Source organism: Dipodomys spectabilis, unplaced genomic scaffold, assembly GCF_019054845.1.
Source record: "Dipodomys spectabilis isolate Male_0828 unplaced genomic scaffold, ASM1905484v1 ptg000006l, whole genome shotgun sequence".
NCBI lineage: Eukaryota > Metazoa > Chordata > Mammalia > Rodentia > Heteromyidae > Dipodomys > Dipodomys spectabilis.
In genome coordinates this window covers 21,106,332-21,125,588 of record NW_024870683.1, presented here as the reverse complement: position 1 = coordinate 21,125,588, position 19,257 = coordinate 21,106,332, and the positions used below count along the sequence as shown (strand labels likewise).

Below are 19,257 nucleotides of genomic sequence, written 5' to 3'. Positions count from 1 at the left end.
GGCTAGGCAAGTGCTGAACCACTGAGCTACATACCCAGCCCTTGGTATTTGAATTTACACAGAACTCCATAAAACTTCAGGTTCTAGTTAAGGAAAGCACCTCATTGTCTCTCCAGCTCCCCCTCCCCCCGCCCCGCCCCAATAGGTTAAATAACTTTCTTCGTATTTGCACCCAAAAACAAGTGACATTCTTCCCATGTGATCTGTAAAACATGGATTCTGTAATTGTCAAACCTTATACCAGTGGTTATGACTTTGAGGAGAGTGGAATAGCACATGGCATGCAGTCAACAAGCTCTCACCTAGGAAATCAGACCCAAGAAGAAATGCGGGACCCCCAGCTGTGGCTCACCTGAAAGCAAGTACAGTATTACAACTGGCAGAAGGGAAAATTGAAAGCATTTATATTTCATTTTTAAAAGTTGAATTTGGCATTTATGATGAATAGTCACCAAAGAAATATTTTAAGAGTCAGATCTGAATTTTGTACGTATAATGATTATGCATTTTTTAATAAAAGTAAAGAAACATGAGATTATATCGTACAGTAATCTTTAGATATATCTTGTATTTATTTAGCTCATACATATGGGTACTTTCAAATCAGGGTTCTAGCCATACTGTCTACTTAACAGTATCAAATCTTTTTTTAGTGGGATTTAACACTCCACAGTCCCTTGAAAGTATATTTAATCTAGTTTTACTTGACTTAAATCGGGCTTTGAATTTGCAGTACAATTTATTATAGGAATAGTACATAGCTGGTATATGTATTTCCTGGATACTTGCCCATACATAATTCCATATATAATCCCAACAAAACTCTTCCCCTCAAAATTCCCTATTGTTTCCTGGTATTTGGGTTTGCAGAGAACAGGTCTGAAGCCATTCTTTTATTTTCTCTTAAGCAACCTATTTTCTGAATACAGTACAGAAGGATTGAAGGCTGTATCATTTGTGTCATTCTCTATCAACAGTAGTTTATTGTTCTTGACAGAAGTGCTTAGCTGTTGATCTCTTTAACGTTTTTGGCATGGTAGTGGTGGAGGAGGAGGAGGAAGAGGAGGAATACAGGGAGTCTTTTTAATCTTTTAATTTTATCCAGGAAAGACTTTATTTTTATAGCTGACAATGGTTTTCTCAGTACAGTCTTAGCATTAGAAAAGTAAATGTCAGTAATGTCACCTGCTGTTCTGTTTTCATATTTGTTCTCTTTCCCATTTTAAATGGTTTATTTTAAAAAGAGAACAATCTCAAGCTTGTCCTTCACATAACTGAGTTAATATCTTTAAAGATCAATATTGTGCTTTTCTGCTTCCAGTATGAGTTTTAGTCCGTTATTCTGTTTTCCTGCTTTCTAGAAATCCCTGTTTCTGTTTCCATTTGATTCTATTGCCTTTCCTCAAGATAACACAGTACTGTTGCACAGAAGAAAATCTCTTCTTTCAATTATGGCAAAGAGAATCCTAAAACTTTTTTTCCTGTGGTACAGCCCTTTCAAGATTTTTCTGGAAGTGTTTATCCTTGATTTAGTCCTGTTTTTTGGTGGCTCTCCCCCCATATTCATTCCTAAATGTGTGTTTTTTTCTCTCCTCAGATACTTTTTTAAAAATAAAATTCCTTTTTCAGTCAAATCCCAAGCTGATGTGCATATTTCCAAATTTAACATAGAGGTAGCATCCTCTGCCATCCTGTTGCCTGATTTTCTGCATCTCTGAACCAATGACTGCTACCCAATCATAGACTGCTTCTGTGTCACCTGAGGGCTTAACTCTCAGAATGCATTATGTACCACCTCAACTTTGCTTTCTGCTCATGTTTTATTTAGCCTTAGGCTTTGAAGTCCTGGGATGAATGAAGATGCATGTTGAGGAAAGGAAGAGCAGCATCTGGATAGGACACCAGTCAGCCATCACTGGTTCAGGATCTCTGAGCCAGACAGAGTAAAACAGAAGTGGTTGGGAAGGAAGACATATACTAAATAGCATTAAAAAATTGTGAAGCTAAGGAGTGAGCTATGGCATGGAAAGTTTTGTTCCAGTTCACTTTCATCTGCCTTGAAAATGATCCTAGATACAAAATTGGGGTTTGGTCTTCTAGGTCTTCAGGAGTGCTTTCTGGGAAGGTGGGAGAAATTCAATGGGGGCTTCTGCTAGCCAGGTGTCATTTACCAGGTGCATTAATTTTCAAAATCCAAATCTTCCCAGTTATGGCATGGAGGACAGTTTTGGACTAGTTTTCTAGTCCCGAGTCTGCTATTTACTGCCTGACTGACCTTCAGTGGGCCTTTTAATTAATCTCTGGGCTTTAATTTCCTTGTGGGTGAAATGAGGATTCTGGATTAGTCACCCATAGTCTACTGTTTTACATCTTGAGCAAGAAAATAAATATGCCTGACAAAGGAAAGAATAAAAAACAAATGAACCAAATAAGTATATAAAAATATACTTAGGTGACTGCTTTAGTCTAAAGATTATACATAAAAATCTTTTGATGCCAAAATTAACAGGCAAAAGACCTGAGCATGAAACTGTGACACAGAGGAGAAACACCTTCACATTTTTATTTTTTTTTGTCAGTCATAGGGCCTGAACTTTGGGTCTGGGCGCTGTCCCTCAGCTCTTCAGCTCAAGGCACTATCTAGCACTCTACCACTTGAGCCACAGCACCACTTCCGGGTTTTTCTGCTTATGTGGTGCTGAGGAATCAAACCCAAGGCCTCCTGCATGCAAGGAAAGCACTCTACTACTGAGTCACCTTGCCAGCCCCCAACCTTCACATTTTGAGCGGTGGGTCTAATGTCAAAACAGATACAATCTTTTATTAATCTGGTAGGAGCATCTGCTCTTTTTCTGTTGTTGTTGTTGGTCGTGGGGCTTGAACTCTGGGCTTGGGCACTGTCCTTGTGCTCTTCAGCTCAAGGCGAGCACTCTATCACTTGAGCCACAGCACCACTTCCAGTTTTCTAGTGGTTTATTAGACATAAGAGTCTCACAGACTTTCCTTCAAGGGCTGGCTTTGAACCATGATCCTCAGATCTTAGCCTCCTGAGTAGCTAGGATTACAGGCAGGAGCCACCAGCACCTGGCTAGCATCTGCTCTTTAAGGGAGAGAACAAGTAATAGAAGTTACTTGGTGGACAAACACATACCAGGCCTAAGAGGATATGGCTCGAGAAAGGACCATTTCTTAAATTTTAACAAATTAAAAGGACCTCTGTGGGCCTAAAGTTCTAATAGATGGAGTACTGGATGTGTAATCAAACCTGCCAGTTCAAATTTAAGATCTCTAACTACCTCTGTAAGACTTTAGCTATCTGAGCATTGGTTTCTCATTAAAAATAATTTAGATGTACTTTGAAGAACTGTTTGGAACATTAAATAAGAATGCAAAGCAGTTATGAGAAAGCTCTTACTATAGTGTTAGACCTAAGAGCTTCTATTTGAGCAAATCAGCAGATATAATAAGCAGGTAAGTTCGTTCTTTCTCTCTCTCTTTCTTTCTTTCTTCCTTTTTTTTTTTTTTTTTTGGCCAGTTGTGGGGCTTGAACTTAGGGCTTAGGTGCTGTCCCTGAGCTTTTTCCACTCAAGGCTAGGACTCTACCACTTTGAGCCATAGCTCTACTTGTGGTTTTCTGGTGGTCCACTGAAGATAAGAGTCTCACAGACTTTCCTACCCTGCCAGGCTTTGAACCATAATCCTCAGATCTCAGCTTTCAGAGAGGCTAGGATCATAGGCAGGAACCACCAGTGCCTGGCAGCAAATCAGTTCTAATTAACCAGTTATATTGATCATTAGCAAATCAGTTCTAATTAACCAGTTATACTGGTCATAGGGTATTTAGGAGCTCATGCTCCTCTCAGCAGAGGAGAGGAAATGTATTTAATCAATATGAATAGTAAAACTATTCATCTACATATTACCCACTGCAACTTTTGGTATTTGGTTTTGCCCCAAATTTCCATGAATTTCCATATGAGCTGTATTATATAAATAAAGCACTTTAATTGAGTGTAACAATCTGATTCTGCTCAACAACTATGCAAGGGCATCTGGATTGCTCAAAATCTCATAATAGTGGGAAAACCTGCCTGCAGAATGGTTTTAGAAAATCCTGTGAGGTCAGATGCAGGAAATTTCCATAAATGTAGTTTAATTTTCATCCTCCATAGAGCCTCCTCTTTCAGAAAGGGGGTACATTTGTAGGACACCACCAATCCATCCCAGGAAAGGTCTTAATTGACTCATTTATATGAAAAATACACAAAATTCTTTTATCTAACAACTCTTCCTGAACAATGTTCTTAACTGTCCTTTAAAACACTTATACCCAAAGCAAAATAATTGAAAGATATACACAAATTTGAAACTTAATTTATTATATTTAGAGCTGTCTATTAATAGCTTCTTAGTATGTATAGACCTTAACTGAGACTCATAGGAGCTCATCTAGAGAAAATGAGGTAACTCTTTTTTGAGGTCTTCATTGTTTTCATTCATTACTAGCTCAAAAAAACATTTTTTAGCAAGCCATATCTCAGAAAAACAACAAAGTGCTGAATGTTTCATAAGGATAATATTTAAATATTCTCTTTATATAAGTAGTAACAAAGTGGCCACTGTTAGCCTCAACTGAGAAAAAAATCAACATTCTGCTGTCTAGAGATAGCAAAATCATTTCAGAAGTTGTGAAATTTGATAAATCTCATCAAGATAAGAACAAGGTAAATCTGATTTCTTAGGAAGTCTTCCCGGTATCTGACCTTGAAGAATTAGGAATTTTGTATCCTGGCTTGGCCCCTTCTTAACTATATAACCTTGAGAGTTGCATAAGGGTGATCCCGTATCTGGGAACTTCTGACTAATCTGACAGCACAAGGCTTTCCTTTCTATAGGAACATTACCGGGTCCAGATTCTCTTAATAACTATGTCCACGAGCATGCCAGATAGAGCTTAATGCTTTTCATAAGACTGAACTTAGAAAAAAAATGAAAGTCGCAATGTCAAATTTCTTCAAACATTTTATCTGTCAGGACAGACGAATGCAGGATACAATTCAAGGAAAGCTGGGCAAATGACATATGATAAAGGAAACGTTTTTCCCATAGCTTTGGTTAGATACTTTCATAATATTCCTTTTTTTCCCCCCAAACACTAAACAGTGGGAAAACCTCTGTAAGGCCTCTTCAAGGCTTCTGATCTTCCTTCATTTATTTTTACCTAGATGTGAGGTAATAGAGCTTAGTTGTACTGGAGGTAGAATTAACCCATGGCATAAATGTGTTAACTTGGCCAGATTAATGGATTTAGTTTTCTTTTCAAGTTTAAGTTTGGTGAGGGAGAATCTGCATAATGAAAGCAATAGGTGGTATAATGCAGATTGGTATTAATTATTAACAAAAGTTATATCTAAAAAGGCTAACATGTACTATCCAGGTAAGATGTCCCTGGTAACAGCCTCACTGTTGATATTTAATTTGTTCACACCCATCAAGTTGGACAAGTCTGTCTAACTACACTCTCTGATGGGAAGCCTTCTGGGTTGTGGGGTACCCAGAGCTACTTCTAGAACAGCTACAGAAAGTGCTGCAGGGGTGAGCTTCCCAAAGATGCTATAGGTCCTCTCTGAACATCTATAGCACCTCCATTTCTGAATGAGTAGGTGAATTTGTGTTTCTTTCTTTCTTTTTTGTGCTGAAGATCAAACAAATTCATCTTGCTTCCTGGCATATGCTAGGAGCTATCTACCGCTGAGTAACCCCCCAGGCCTACCTTGCAAATCCTTGATACTCATTCCAAATGTGGAGCACAAAAACACAAAGGTAAGTGAAAAAACATTCTCTTACCTTCCCTCTTCCTTCCCTTTCAGTTCTTGTTTCTCTTGCTTAGGCCTAGAGCAGGTCTCTCCAGTGAGGATGGCACAAAGTTGACAGGAAAGGGCTGGGGAGGTGGCTCAGTGGTAGAGCGCTTGCCTTGCATGCTCAAGGCCCTGGGTTCGATTCCTCAGCACCACATAAGAAAAAAGCCGGAAGTGGCGCTGTGGCTCAAGTGGTAGAGCGCTAGCCTTGAGCTGAAGAGCTGAGGGACAGCGCCCAGGCCCAGAGTTCAGGCCCCATGACCGGACCCAAAAAAAAAAAAAGTTGACAGGAAAGCTAGAACCACAGCCTCATCTGAGCCCCAGCTAGGATGAGGTGTTCTGGATCTTCTTAAGAGCCTCTGAAAGCAGGTATGATGGTACACACCTGTAATCCTGGCACTAAGGCAGGAGGACTGTGAGTTTGAGGCCAGCAAGGGCTACCCTACAAGATCCTGTCTCAAAACAAAACAATACATAATGCCTCTGAAGATAGGCATAGTCATATACACCGACAGTGTTGTGCCATGTTAACAGGTTTAACAGGATTTATCAGATGTTGATTTTACAAGTGTGTCTATACTTGCACACACATATTTGCACAAGTTCTTAATACAATAAGTGCACATGCAGTTCTTGAGGAGCCTACTTTTTCACTCCAATTCCTCAAGGAGGCATGTGCTGAGTGGCATTTAGGATGCCGAGAAACCATTTTTTACTCTATCAGGTGTTACTGAAGATCTGCTCTCCTGAGTTTTTAGTGTCATCATTCACTTCAGAACTCTGGAGATGTAAAATACATCAAATAGGTGACAGGTAACAAATTCCATGCAGAGATGGTTATACAGTTAATGAAAAGCCACAATGAACACTGAAACTACAACTTCTGCATCAGTTATTGCTACTTTTAAAAACACGAAAATCCGATTCCAGTGATTTCTAATGGCAGTTTCCTCCTGAATCTGTTTAAAACAAAAGTGGAGGCTTTATTTAATGAGGCTGCAGGCTCTGCTTATAGTTAATACAGATCACATTTCAGTCTAAGAGTAGACTGACAAGAAAATGACCATTTACTTTCCACAAACAAAATATCCTTTGGATGTTTAGCAAACTCAAAATACTTAATATTTTATATCAAGTTTTCTTAAACCCTTAAAAATCACTACAAAAAACCCACAACAGAATAGTATGCAATATTAAGTTGTAACACTGATTATTACTTTTTATATACAGATGGAGGTTTACCAAAGTAATCTCTACTCAGAAAAGATCAACTAGTAAATAAAATTATAAATGTGTAGTAACTAGAAAGTGAACGACATTAGACCTTAAGGCAGCATTGGTTGAGTCTTCTCTGGCAAAGTGTCACATATTTCAATGATCAGCAAATTATTTAGAAGGAATTAAGTGCTAAAATAATGCTTTGAAAAAGAAGTACAACTATTTTTTAAACTCCTGCAAAATGAATTTAAATTGGATTTTAATTTGAGATTAGAAAGCATTCCCAGGAACGTAAGGTTCAGTCTTTCCTCCAATATATGATAAAAATACTAGAAATTATTATTGATTAGCAATCGTAGGGCTCCTTTTTCACTTATTGTTGTATTTCTAATAACTACTGAACAATATTTGGAAGATTCTGTGAGTATTTAAGTAACATGTGGTCAGGATGTTTTACCTGAGTGAAATGATTTTAAACTTCACGAACAACCTGTCATGATGGTTTGGTTTTGCAACTTACATCCTTAATGCTAGGTTTGTTTACTTGGTAGGTTGCCTGAATCATACTGTCCCAAGCACTGGTGCCAACCTAAAATAATGACATCTGTGGTGACTGAAACAGTCAGACTTGGATAAAAATATCTCAAAGCTCTTTATCAAATGCATTTGAGGATTTATTTCCTTTGTATTGTGTTTTATGGGGTTTTCCTAGGAAAGCCTGAACATTATTATTTATCCTTTATGTGCTGTATGCCAAATAAACAACTGTATGACAGGAAGAACAAACAAACTCCCAACACGTTCAAATGAAAAGTGCTGTCATGTGGTGCTGAGAACTAAGACAGACGTAGGCACTTCTGCTTCAGGTTTTCACATTTGGATCACAGGTGGCTTTTCCAAGCCCTTTTCTTTCCCTACAAGAATTCCTCTCATAGTACAAACTATCTAGTTAACTGGGAACCTTGTTCTCACAAACATTCGTCTTCTTTTATAAAATTCTCTCCACTCACAGCAGAGATGATCTTCCTGCTAAAGTGAGGAGCCTGCCTCTCTGGCTGAGGCTCAAGGTCCTGCCCTGCAGGACCGTGCTATCCACCAAGAAAATGTACAGGAGTGTCCAGTGCAATTTCCTCTAACACGTCTGTCTCTCTCCTCTCTCCAGTTCTTTATTGTGAGTTAACTCAACAAAGCGTATAGTCCTCAAAACATTCTAATGCTACTGGCTACTGGGATTTTTTTTTTTGATGACTACTGAAACCGTTTCCTTTCTCTTTTTGCAGAAAACCTGTGCTAAAAAGGCACTAGATAAAATGAATTCCCTCACTCTTATAGATAATAGTGATAGAAATAAATTCTCATAGAATCAAGGTTCTGTGATTTAACAAAGGTGAAGCACACCTGGACAAAACATTCCAATTATTCAAATCCATCTCCTTTCATGTAAAAAAAAACCCCAAAAAGAAAAACAACAAACTCCGAGTTAGAGGAATAGCAGGCTTCAGGGAATGGAAAGGGCACGCCAGGGTCAGCTTCTGACTCCGGAGGACTCTGCCTTGCTGCTGAGCCTGGCTTTGGCAGCCTGGAGGAGCTCTTGCTGGGAGGGGAGCAGGGCAATGGCCTGGATCCATGGAGAGAGGGTTCACTGGCAGCAGCTGTGGGAGCCAAGCCTCCTGGAGACCTGAGTAAAGGAGACGAAGGTGAAGTTCTCACAGTTGTCCAGCTTGACTTTCTTGGCTAAATTGGGGACAATCCCCCGAAGGGACCGCAGTCCCATCCTCTGCTCCTCATACCACACACTGCCCATGTCTGTGGCCTCCTTCCTGGCAGTAAGGTAGAAAGGGGACTTGGCCTCCATTTGGGTGGGTGGTCGATGGATGTACATGTACTTGTACAGGAGGCAGTAAGGGCACTGTTTGTGTCCCCTGGAATGCTCATGGTAGATTTTCCCATGACACACTCGGGTAGAAGTGCTCCGGCATTCCCGCTTGACACTGTCGGTCCGAGCAAAGTAGGGCTGGTTTTGTGGGTCTTTGAGCAGCTCGATATCGCCGTACATGAGATCAGCATGCTCCTGCAGTGTCCGCATGTTCAGGTACTGGCTGTTGTACTTGACTACAGTGGACAGGAGAGTGATCGGGCTGGTATCTCCTAAACATCCAGCCTGCCACATCTCCTCCTCGTCAGAAAGGGAAAAGTAAACAATATTGCGGGAGCGGGCACCAGACATCCCTGCCTTACTCAGCACCCACAGCTTCTCCTTGAGCTTCTTGGTAGATGAGCTGAAGGTGCTGCTGGTGATGGAGAAGCCCACCCCTGCGTTCTTCAGGATGCGGTCCAGGCCTCGGCGAATGGCATGGAGTGAGGTAGCCAGGAAGTCTGAGCCATCACTCTTCTTGACGGTGACATAAAAGTTCTCAAGCAGCTCATTCAACTTCACTGCAGGGATCTCAAATGAGACAAACACTGAGGTTATACATTTGAGGACACCCCAATAACCAGACCTCTCCTCCTTCTTCTTCCTACTCCTCACCAGAGACTGTACTACAATAGCACATGTTTGGCTTCTAGGAGATTGAGCCCTTACCATCATAAAGCAGAAGGAATAGTGAATGTGAAGCTGGAAGATCTAGGTTCCACTTGGTTCTCTCTAATGTCTTTTAACCTCAGTGTTTCCATCTCTGAAATAGGCCATAGGAATAGATATATCTTCCCAAAGGATTTAAGTAATGTTAAAAAGTATTACTGACTGGTGCTGGTGGCTCAAGCCTGTAATCCTAGCTACTCAGGAGGCTGAGATCTGAGGATCATGGTTCAAAGCCAGCCTGGGCAGGAAAGTCCATGAAACTCTTATCTCCAATAAACCACCAGAAAACCGGAAGCGGTGCTGTGGCTCCAGTGGTAGAGCACTTGCCTTGAGCTGAAGCGCATAAAGGACTTGTAAATACTGGTGGACACATACCCACTGTACACATATATACGCATGTTTTTGCAAATTCATACATATATATACACACACACATACACATAAATTACTGTTATTATTGGCTCTGTGTGTGTGTGTGTGTGTGTGTGTGTGTGTGTGTGTGTGTGTGTGTGTGTGTGTGTGTGTGTGTGTGTGTGTGTGTGTGTGTGTGTGTGTGTGTGTGTGTGTGTGCTGGTCCTGGGGCTTGAACTCGGCCTGAGTGCTGCCTCTCAGCTTTTCTGATCAAACCTAGTGCTTTACCACTTGAGCCACAGCTCTACTTCTGGCTTTCCTAACTGGTGGCTTTGAACCACAATCCTCAGATCTCAGCCTCCTAAGTAGCTAGGATTATAGGCCTGAGCCACTAGAGCTCAGCTTTATTAGCTTTTTGTAATTTTCACTATTTCTCTCTGAAAGGTTCTTTCTTCTCTTTGCTTGCAAATCAATTGTTTCCTTCTCCCTTAATAAAATTCAGTTCTTTCACTAAAAGATTCCTAAACCATAAACTTAAACTCTGAATCACCCCATCATTAATTTCCTTGCAATCTGCACACACTTTCTGGTCCTGCTATTATTAAGCCTGGGCTGTAGTAGAAGATAACTGATTGGGCCACCTTGCATCTAATTAATGACCCTGGAATTTTCACTTGAACTTCCAAGTAGCTCCTAAAATTATCATCAGCTTAATAACCCATAGGGGTTCAATAATATTATGTGTTAAAAAGAAAAACTTAATGACTCTATTGACAGAGCTCTATACATGAGTATAATAGGTAGAGAAGGAAGCTTTGCTTTGTGTTCAGGATGTACTTTAAAAATAGCAAAGTAGGTTTTGCCCAGTTAGGTCAGGCTGAAAGAGTCACAAAAGCTGAGCACTGGCAGTTCATGCCTGTAATCCTAGCTACTCAGGAGGCTGAGATCTGAGACTTGTGGTTCAAGACCAGGCAGGGCAGAAAAGTTCCTGTGAGGCTCTAAACTCCAATTAACTCAAAAGCCAGAAGTGGAGCTATGGGTCAAAGTGGTACAGCAATAGCCTTGTCAAAAGAGCTCAGGGACAGTGTCTAGGCTCTGAGTTCAAGCCCCACTACTGACAAAAAGAAAAGAAAGGAAGAAAGTCACAATAGGGAGAGTACAAGGAAGGGGTGACATTGTCTAAAAAGAAATGTATTCTTGGGCTGGGAAGGTGGCTCAGTGGTAGAGTATTTGCTTTGCATGCATGAGACCCTGGGTTCAATTCCTCAGCACCATGTAACAGTAAAAGCCAGAAGTGGCGCTGTGGTTCAAGTGGTAGAGCTGAGAGACAGCACCCAGGCCCAGAGTTCAAGCCCCATGACCGAAAAAATTAAAAAAAAAAAATGTATTCTTTACCTGCCATATGTAGCTGTACTGTAACCTCTCTGCACATTATCTTTATAATAATAATAAACATTTTTAAAAAAAGAAAGTCACTATAAAAATGGTCAGTGTAGAAACTGTACAGTTAACATTTACTTTTCCTATAGCCCTCAGGTCAGAGAAAAATAAAAGCAAATTGCTGATTTAAAATGAACTAAGCTAAAACAAAATGCTTAAATAGGGATACAGGTTGATCCATTGTAACAATGAAATGTACAAGACATTATGTTGAAAAATGAACTTTACCATTTAGGCAGGAGTCAGGGGAGTGTAGTTGTGGAGGTAGGAGGGAAGGGATGGTAGGGGAAAAACAAAGGAGGAGGTAACAATGCTTGATAGGAAATGTACTCTTTATATTGCTCATGTACTCATGTAACTGCACCCCTCTGTACAGTATTTTTTCAATAAAAACGTATTAAAAATTAACTAAGCTAAAACATTATATATCAAAATGCATGAAATACTGCTAATTCATTCCAATAATGTAGTATAGAATGACTTTGTTAGCAAATTTTATTCCCAACCACAACAAACTAGACAAACCAAATTCAAAAATAGTAGAGTAAGCCAACAGAAACAGATATATAAATCAGTGAAGTGGGAAAAATAAAAATTGGGTCAGATAAAGAAAATGCCATCTTTGAAAAGATCTATAAAGTTGACAAACTTCTAGGAAGGCTGACAGAAAGAGAAGAAAGGAAGAAAGAAAGTATATAATAAGCAATCCTGGGATTATCCTAGGGAATACTTAGAGCATATGTATGACCTAACTTACATTACCTTTCTTTAAAGCAAATGCACATATTGCCAAAAGTGGCAACAATGAAAAGATCAGAATAGCTCCAAGAAAGAGAAGTTAGAAGTATTTTGTAGGCGAGAACTACAAAATTGATAACCACAATGAAAATATTAGGATCTATGGGGCAGGATGAGCATATTGAGTATCACTGTTCTTACCCCATACTGTTCTGGAGGTTTTCAGCAGGGAGGTAAGCCAAAAGAAAGAAATCCCCCCACCTCTCCACTGCATGTCACACCCATGCATGCACACATATGTATGTATGTTTACCCATATAAAGGAAAAAGACAAAATACTGGTAATCTGTTTCTCTAGGGAAGAGGAACATACTCAGTTGATACGCTACTAGAAAACCTAGGGTAGTTGTACCCAAAATATAAGAATCAAAATAAGCAATTAAAACAATTTTCAACAACCATTATACTCAAACTCAGCTGGCTTGGGTATGTACAGTATCACCTGCAACTCTTGACTTCTCAGGGTAACCTCTCTTCATATAATTAGGACTCTTGGTTGCAAGAAACTTGAACAAGCCTGGGTACAAAGGGATATTAGAAATAGGAGACTCTAGGCCAGCAGGACTCCTGCTAAGTCTCATCTGTGTACAGACTGGCTGTCTCCACAGAGCTGCAAACACAGCATTCCTTAAGGTTTATATCTTCAGGCATTAGTATGAGATCAACTCTTTTTTTGTTGTTTGTAGGAAAAAAAACTTGAAGAAGGCTTTGATTGGCCCATGCTTTACCCAAACCATTCACCAAGAGGTTATCCATTATATTTGATGTGATGGTTGCTCTAATAACCACATGGCTTGCAGGAGCACCACAGTTTCTACATAAATGGTGCTAAGCAGTTTTGGCTTTTTTTTTTTTTTTAAGATAAACAGTCTTTCTTTCTTGCTTTCCTGCTTTCTTGCTTTCATTTATTTTTTGTCAGCCATGGGCTTGAACTCTGGGCCTGAGTGCTATTCCTCAGCAATTCAGTTCAAGGCTAGTGCTCTACCACTTGAACCACAGCGCCACTTCTGGTTTTCTGGTGGTTTATTGGAGATAAAACTTTCACGGCCTTTCCTGCCTGGGCTGGCTTTGAACCACAATTCTCAGAATTTTAGGTGTGAGCCACCAGTGCTCAGCTAGATAGGGTTTTTCTTTTTCTTTTTTTGGGGGGGGTCTGGTCGTGGGGCCTGAACTCTGGGCCTGGGCGCTGTCCCTCAGCTCTTCAGCTCAAGGCTAGCACTCTACCACTTGAACCACAGCGCCACTTCCGGCTTTTTTCTTTTTGCTTATGTGGTGCTAAGGAATCGAACCCAGGGTCTCAAGCATGCTAGGCAAGCACTCTACCACCAAGCCACCTTCCCAGCCCTAGATAGGGTTTTTCTAAGCAGTCCAACTTTGCCTTGAACTCGGAGTCCTCCTGCCTCTATCATCTCAGTGCTGGGATTACAGAAATGTCTCTCCATGCTTAACTCTGAAGCAGGTATTGTGTGTGTGTGTGTGTCTGTGTGTGTGTCTGTGGTACTGAGGTTTGAATTCAGGATCTTGCACTTGCTAGGTAGGCACCTTACCTCTTGAGCCAACTACTCAGCTTTAGGAAAACATTACTTTTTACCTTACTGCTTCAAACAGAAAACAAAAACACAATTTTTGTTCATGGACTGAAAGACCTACTAATGCTAAAATGGTAATAATGGCCCACATTTCCTACAGATTAAAAAACCCTATCAAAATTCCAGCTTTTTTTTTTAATAAATAGAAAATGGAGCTGGGTGCTGGTGGTTCACACCTATAATTGTAACTGTTCGGGAAACTGAATTCTGATTCTGCTTATACTCAGTATGTGTAAATCAAAACACATTATCCTTTAATTCTGTCTCTATAATGTTTCAAAAAATTTTTCCTACCATTTACAAATCTCAAGTATTTCAAGTTAGAAGATATCTTTTTTTTTTTTCAGTTTTTAAAAAAATTTTTTTGTCGGTCATGGGGCTTTAACTCTGGGCCTAGACACTGTCCCTCAGCTCTTCAGCTCAGGGCTAGCACCCTATCACTTGAGCCATAGAGCCACTTTGGGCTTTTTCTGCTTATGTGGTGCTGAGGAATCGAACTCAGGGCTTCATGCATGCAAAGCAAGCGCTTTACCACTGAGCCACCTTCCCAGCCACTAGAGAGATCTTAAGAGCTCACTTTTTTTTTTTTTTTGGTCAGTCATGGGGTTTGAACTCGGCCTGGGCGCTGTCCCTCAGCTCTTCAGCTCAAGGCTAGCGCTCTACCACTTAAGCTACAGCGCCACTTCCAGTTTTCTAGTGGTTTATTGGAGATAGGAGTCTCACGGTCTTTCCTGCCCGGGCTGGCTTTGAACCACTATCCTAAGATCTCAGCCTCCTGAGTAGCTAGGATTACAGGTGTGAGCCACTGGCGCCTGGTGAGCTCACTTTTCAAAGGTAGAAAATGAAGACCAAAGATATTAAATAACTTTTTGTTCGTTCACTTTTTTCCCAGAAATATCATTTTTATCCTTCCTGCTCAAAAAAAAAAAAAAAAAAAAAGCAAACAAACAAACTTTCATGGTTCCTCTCTTTTGCCTAACATTAAGATGCTTGAAGCAAAAGCAGGAAACTTCAGTGATTTCCCAAGTTTCTAAGACTCTTACTTTAGCAGGGAAAAATTATAAAAATCTGGTTTATAGTCTCCTTATACACACTCTCAGTTGTAAGTAGTTCTTTTCCTTGAAATGTTACTCTTCCCCATATCATACAGTCTTAAAGTCTGCTGTCCTCATCGAATTCTACTGAAATCCTACCTCTCCATCAAAATATGGCTTAAAGATTAAATCTCTCTCTAGTATCATCAAAATGAAATGTAACTCTCTGAATATTTCTGGTCTATAAATAATTCTGGTCTATAAACTTTCTAAAGTCTGCTTTTGTACTGTAGACATTTTTCTTTGCGTTACAATTGTTCTTTCCGTCTCCCCAGTCAGAAAGCAACTGTTCTGTTTCCTACAATGCTTAGCATAGTGTCAGGCACCAGAAAGGTCAGTGAAGTTGGCAGAAGGAAGAAATAAACCCAGGATCCCTTACCTTGGTGATGTCTGTGTGATCTTTGAGCCCGTTGGTCATGCACCAATATCGCCACACATTCAAGGCATACCGTGTGGCTTTGGTGGTGTTTGGGCTTACTGCACTGGTACACAGATCATTCAATTCATCGTTAATATTAAATACAGGAAATTTGTTGAGCTTAGTAGAATAAGCTAGAAACAAAAACAATAAAAGCATTAAAATGATTTTCCATTCCCTCTTTTGGAGAATTACAGCTTGGGATCATGTTAAATCACAAAGCCTACTAAAAGATATTTTCTATCAAATATATATGAATTCTCTCTATATATAATAAAGCAGGAAAAAAGGGAACTGATGCAGTAATCTTTCACTTAATCCCAATTATTTTACCACATATACTAACACAAGCATTTCAATAATAGGAGGAAAGTTGATGCTGGAAAAAGTTATATTTTAAGTTTTCACCAGAGGGAACAACACAATTAAATGGAAGATGAAGGATAAGAGGGGGAAGTACAGATGGAGGAAAGAGAAAGAAAGAGAAGGAAAAAATGACCTTAGTACAGAGAAGAGTTGTCATCTGTAATATACAGTCTCAAAATGACTGGTGTGCCACCATCATCAGCCTTGAAGCTAATGGTGTTAGCACGTTTGCTTAATTCTTTTCAGAAATTAATAAAGACAGATAATTTGCTCTGTATGACTTGTCAACTAGTTTCCAATCAAAATGGACAGTCAAGTGACAGGGAAAGGGAGCATATTCTAAACTACCAAAAACCAAACCATTCATAGCCAGTGCTTACACTTTAGTATTTCTTTGTGCTCTGTGATCTGTTGAATCCAAACCTAATTTTACCCCAAATCTTTCATGTTTGATAGAAAAGAAAAAAATCAATGTAGACCACCTCAACGTGAAAACACTGCCAGCCTATACTTTAATATTCTGATAATCTCTGGAATACATACTCAAACAGAAATGGACTAGGCTTCTGAGAAATAGCAAAATAAATACTACATGCCATTTCATGATGACCTGCAAGTCACTTTCACTTTACCTGTCCATTTGTGCTCCCTCTGAGGGGTTTCTCTATACCAAACACCAGTCTCCTATGAACGAATCCAGTAGTCTCTGCATATAGGGCTCCTACTCACATCCTGAATAATGTTCGCTTTGTCCTTGTGCTAGACAGCATACTGTCTTTTTTTGTTTGTTTGTTTAGTTCCAGATTCACTTATCTCTAATCTTTCTGCTTAGTAATTCAACCTCTACAGTCTCCCCTTTAGAGTATGCTTCACAATTTCCTTACTCTTCCTGAGGACTGTGTTAGATCTCTCTCTTCAATTGGTTTGTATGTCCAGAGGACAATGCCTATGCCCTTGATACACATCCTGAGTCTGGGTTCACACTTTGGAATGCACATACACACATATGCTTTAATTTACCCAGATTTCCTATTACTAGTGGAGTAAATAATGGGGGAATCATTCTCTGAAGCATCTGAGTTATGTAGACATATTCCTCTTACCCTCCTCATCCATTAACTTTGTTAACTACTATTTGGAGAACTTGCTTGATATTAATGAAAGAATTTTATATAAAACTTATTATCATACCAATCACTAATTGAATGCCTGGTATGTGCCAAGAAGCTTTACATAAATTAACTATAATCTATAGTGGAACACATAATTTTGTCTTTCATTTTTATTTTTGTCAGTCATAGGGCTTCAGTTCAGGGCCTGGGTGCTGTCCTTGAGCTTTTTTGCGCAAGGCTTGTGTTCTACCACTTTGAGCCACAGTCCCACTTCCAGTTTTCTGGTGGTTAATTTGGAGATAAAGAGTTTCACCAACTTTCCTGCCCAGGCTAGTCTTGAACTACTGACCTTATAGGATTACATGTATGAGCCACTAGTGCTAGGCTTATAAAGCCTATTTTATAGACAAGGAAACTGAACCTTATACATTTAAGTAACTTCATACATTGACTCAGGCAGTATTTAGTGAGGTCTCCTCGGTGCAAATCCCTGGGCTACTGAAGCCATAGTGTTTGGAAAAGGCAAAGTCAGGACTTGGACTGGGGTTGACTCTGCTCTGGATACTACAACATAGGGATCAGGTACTATAGGGTAAAATTCCCAGTTGATACAAGTTAGATATTATTATCTATTTGTGCTTAAGAAAATATCTTGTTCGGGGCTGGGAAGGTGGCTCAGTGGTAGAGCGCTTGCCTTGCATGCTCGAGGCCCTGGGTTCGATTCCTCAGCACCACATAAGCAAAAAGAAAAAAGCTGGAAGTGGCGCTGTGGCTCAAGTGGTAGAGCACTAACCTTGAGCTGAAGAGCTGAGGGACAGCGCTCAGGCCCAGAGTTCAGGCCCCCCGACCGGACCCAAAAAAAAAAAAAAAAAAGAAAATATCTTGTTCTCCAAACTTTCTCAAATTAACCTTCACTTTGGACAACTAAGTCTGACTCATTCTAACAACTACAGTTTCACACAAGATGATTTAAGTTTAATTGTAACACTAAACAACTACACAGTGTTTAAATACTTTCACTTGCTTCATTTTTTATCAGAAACAGGGACTGTACATGAAAAATGGAAGCCAAAATCCAAATCGATAGTTGTATAAAGAATGCTTATGTGCATACACAAAGAGAAAGGAATTGTGTGAAAACAACTATATTGTTCTTTCATAGTTAGAATTCATATTAAATTACATTTACGTATTAACACACGGCTTGAAAAAATCTTGGCAGTAGAAATTGCCATGATATGCTGTTGAGGAAACTTTTAGGAGATTATATTGCTGGAGAAATACACTGACTAAAGGAAAAAGGGGAACTATTAAGGAAAAACTTGAGAGTGCTTCCAAGGTAGGAAGAGCTGGGAGTGGGAATGGACCACAGGATATGGTGTATCTAAGGACTGCCAGATATGACCTTAGAACATTTTCCACTAGCACAGATGGTAGCACACAGTTGTGTGACGTGAGGAGAATCTGCTGCAGAAGGCTACGTCTAAGGTCACAGAGAAAAGTGAGTATTGCCCCAGGTAACTCTGGAAGTTCAAATGGACCCCTAAGACAAAAGAAAAGTAACAAAGAATACCCTGAATGCACATGTATCTCACATAACACTTTTTTTCCTTCTATCTACAACTGAGTTCTCCACATCCCAGCTTGCATCCAGTGAGTGCCTTGAAATCAAACCTCTTTATGAACACTTCTTCAGTGACTGATGAAGGCTGGGTGAAGCTCACCTGAACAGTACTGTGGTCAACTATTACCTGCAGAAGTAGGCTCAGCCCAAATGTCTCAAATAAGAACTTCTAATCAGCTACCAACAATAATAATCTAGACCTCAATTTTAAAGGGTGAGCACACAAATTAATATGACCTGCAAGTCAGGGAAAATCAAAGGCATGAAAGTCACAAGCCTTATACTACATTCCCTATTCACATCTCCCTACCACTATTAGTTCATTCAGGAAATAAACAAAAAATCACAAACATATTATTAGAATGATACAAAAGCAGAATTAATCTTTTAAAAAAGAGTAAACATCACTGTAAAGGAAGAAATAGGAAAAAAAGATATTGGAAAACTTAAATATGCATATAAAATATAAATACATAAGCAAAAGTATATATTTACATATAATGAATAATTTACTTCTGAAGAAAGGGGGAAAATCTATGGGATTATATTTCAAACTGAATGACAACAAACATATCAATGATCTAAGATGCTGTTAATTGTATCTCTAAACAAAAGATAATAGCATTAAATAGATTGAGAAGTATGGTTGAATATCACTAAGATTATTACAAAAAAAAAAACAACAAACATAAGTATACTCAGAAAGTACGAGAAAGGAAATAATAACAAAAGTCAGTGAACAGGAAGGACATATATAAATTTTTAGAAAAGTAATGCTACATGAAAATTTAAAAAGATGAAATTT

General features: G+C 39.4%; 2 long non-coding RNA genes across 2 annotated transcripts; one reads left to right on the top strand and one right to left on the bottom strand.

The window, feature by feature from the left end:
- Positions 1 to 2,088: 2,088 nt before the first annotated feature.
- LOC122120894 lies at positions 2,089 to 2,850 on the bottom strand. The gene is made up of 2 exons (XR_006149808.1): positions 2,774 to 2,850; positions 2,089 to 2,552 (listed from the first exon to the last, which is right to left on the bottom strand). It is a non-coding gene; the product is annotated as an uncharacterized LOC122120894 (long non-coding RNA).
- Positions 2,851 to 3,885: 1,035 nt separating this feature from the next.
- Positions 3,886 to 8,441, top strand: LOC122120904. The gene is made up of 2 exons (XR_006149810.1): positions 3,886 to 5,823; positions 6,583 to 8,441. It is a non-coding gene; the product is annotated as an uncharacterized LOC122120904 (long non-coding RNA).
- The last annotated feature ends 10,816 nt before the right edge of the window (positions 8,442 to 19,257 follow it).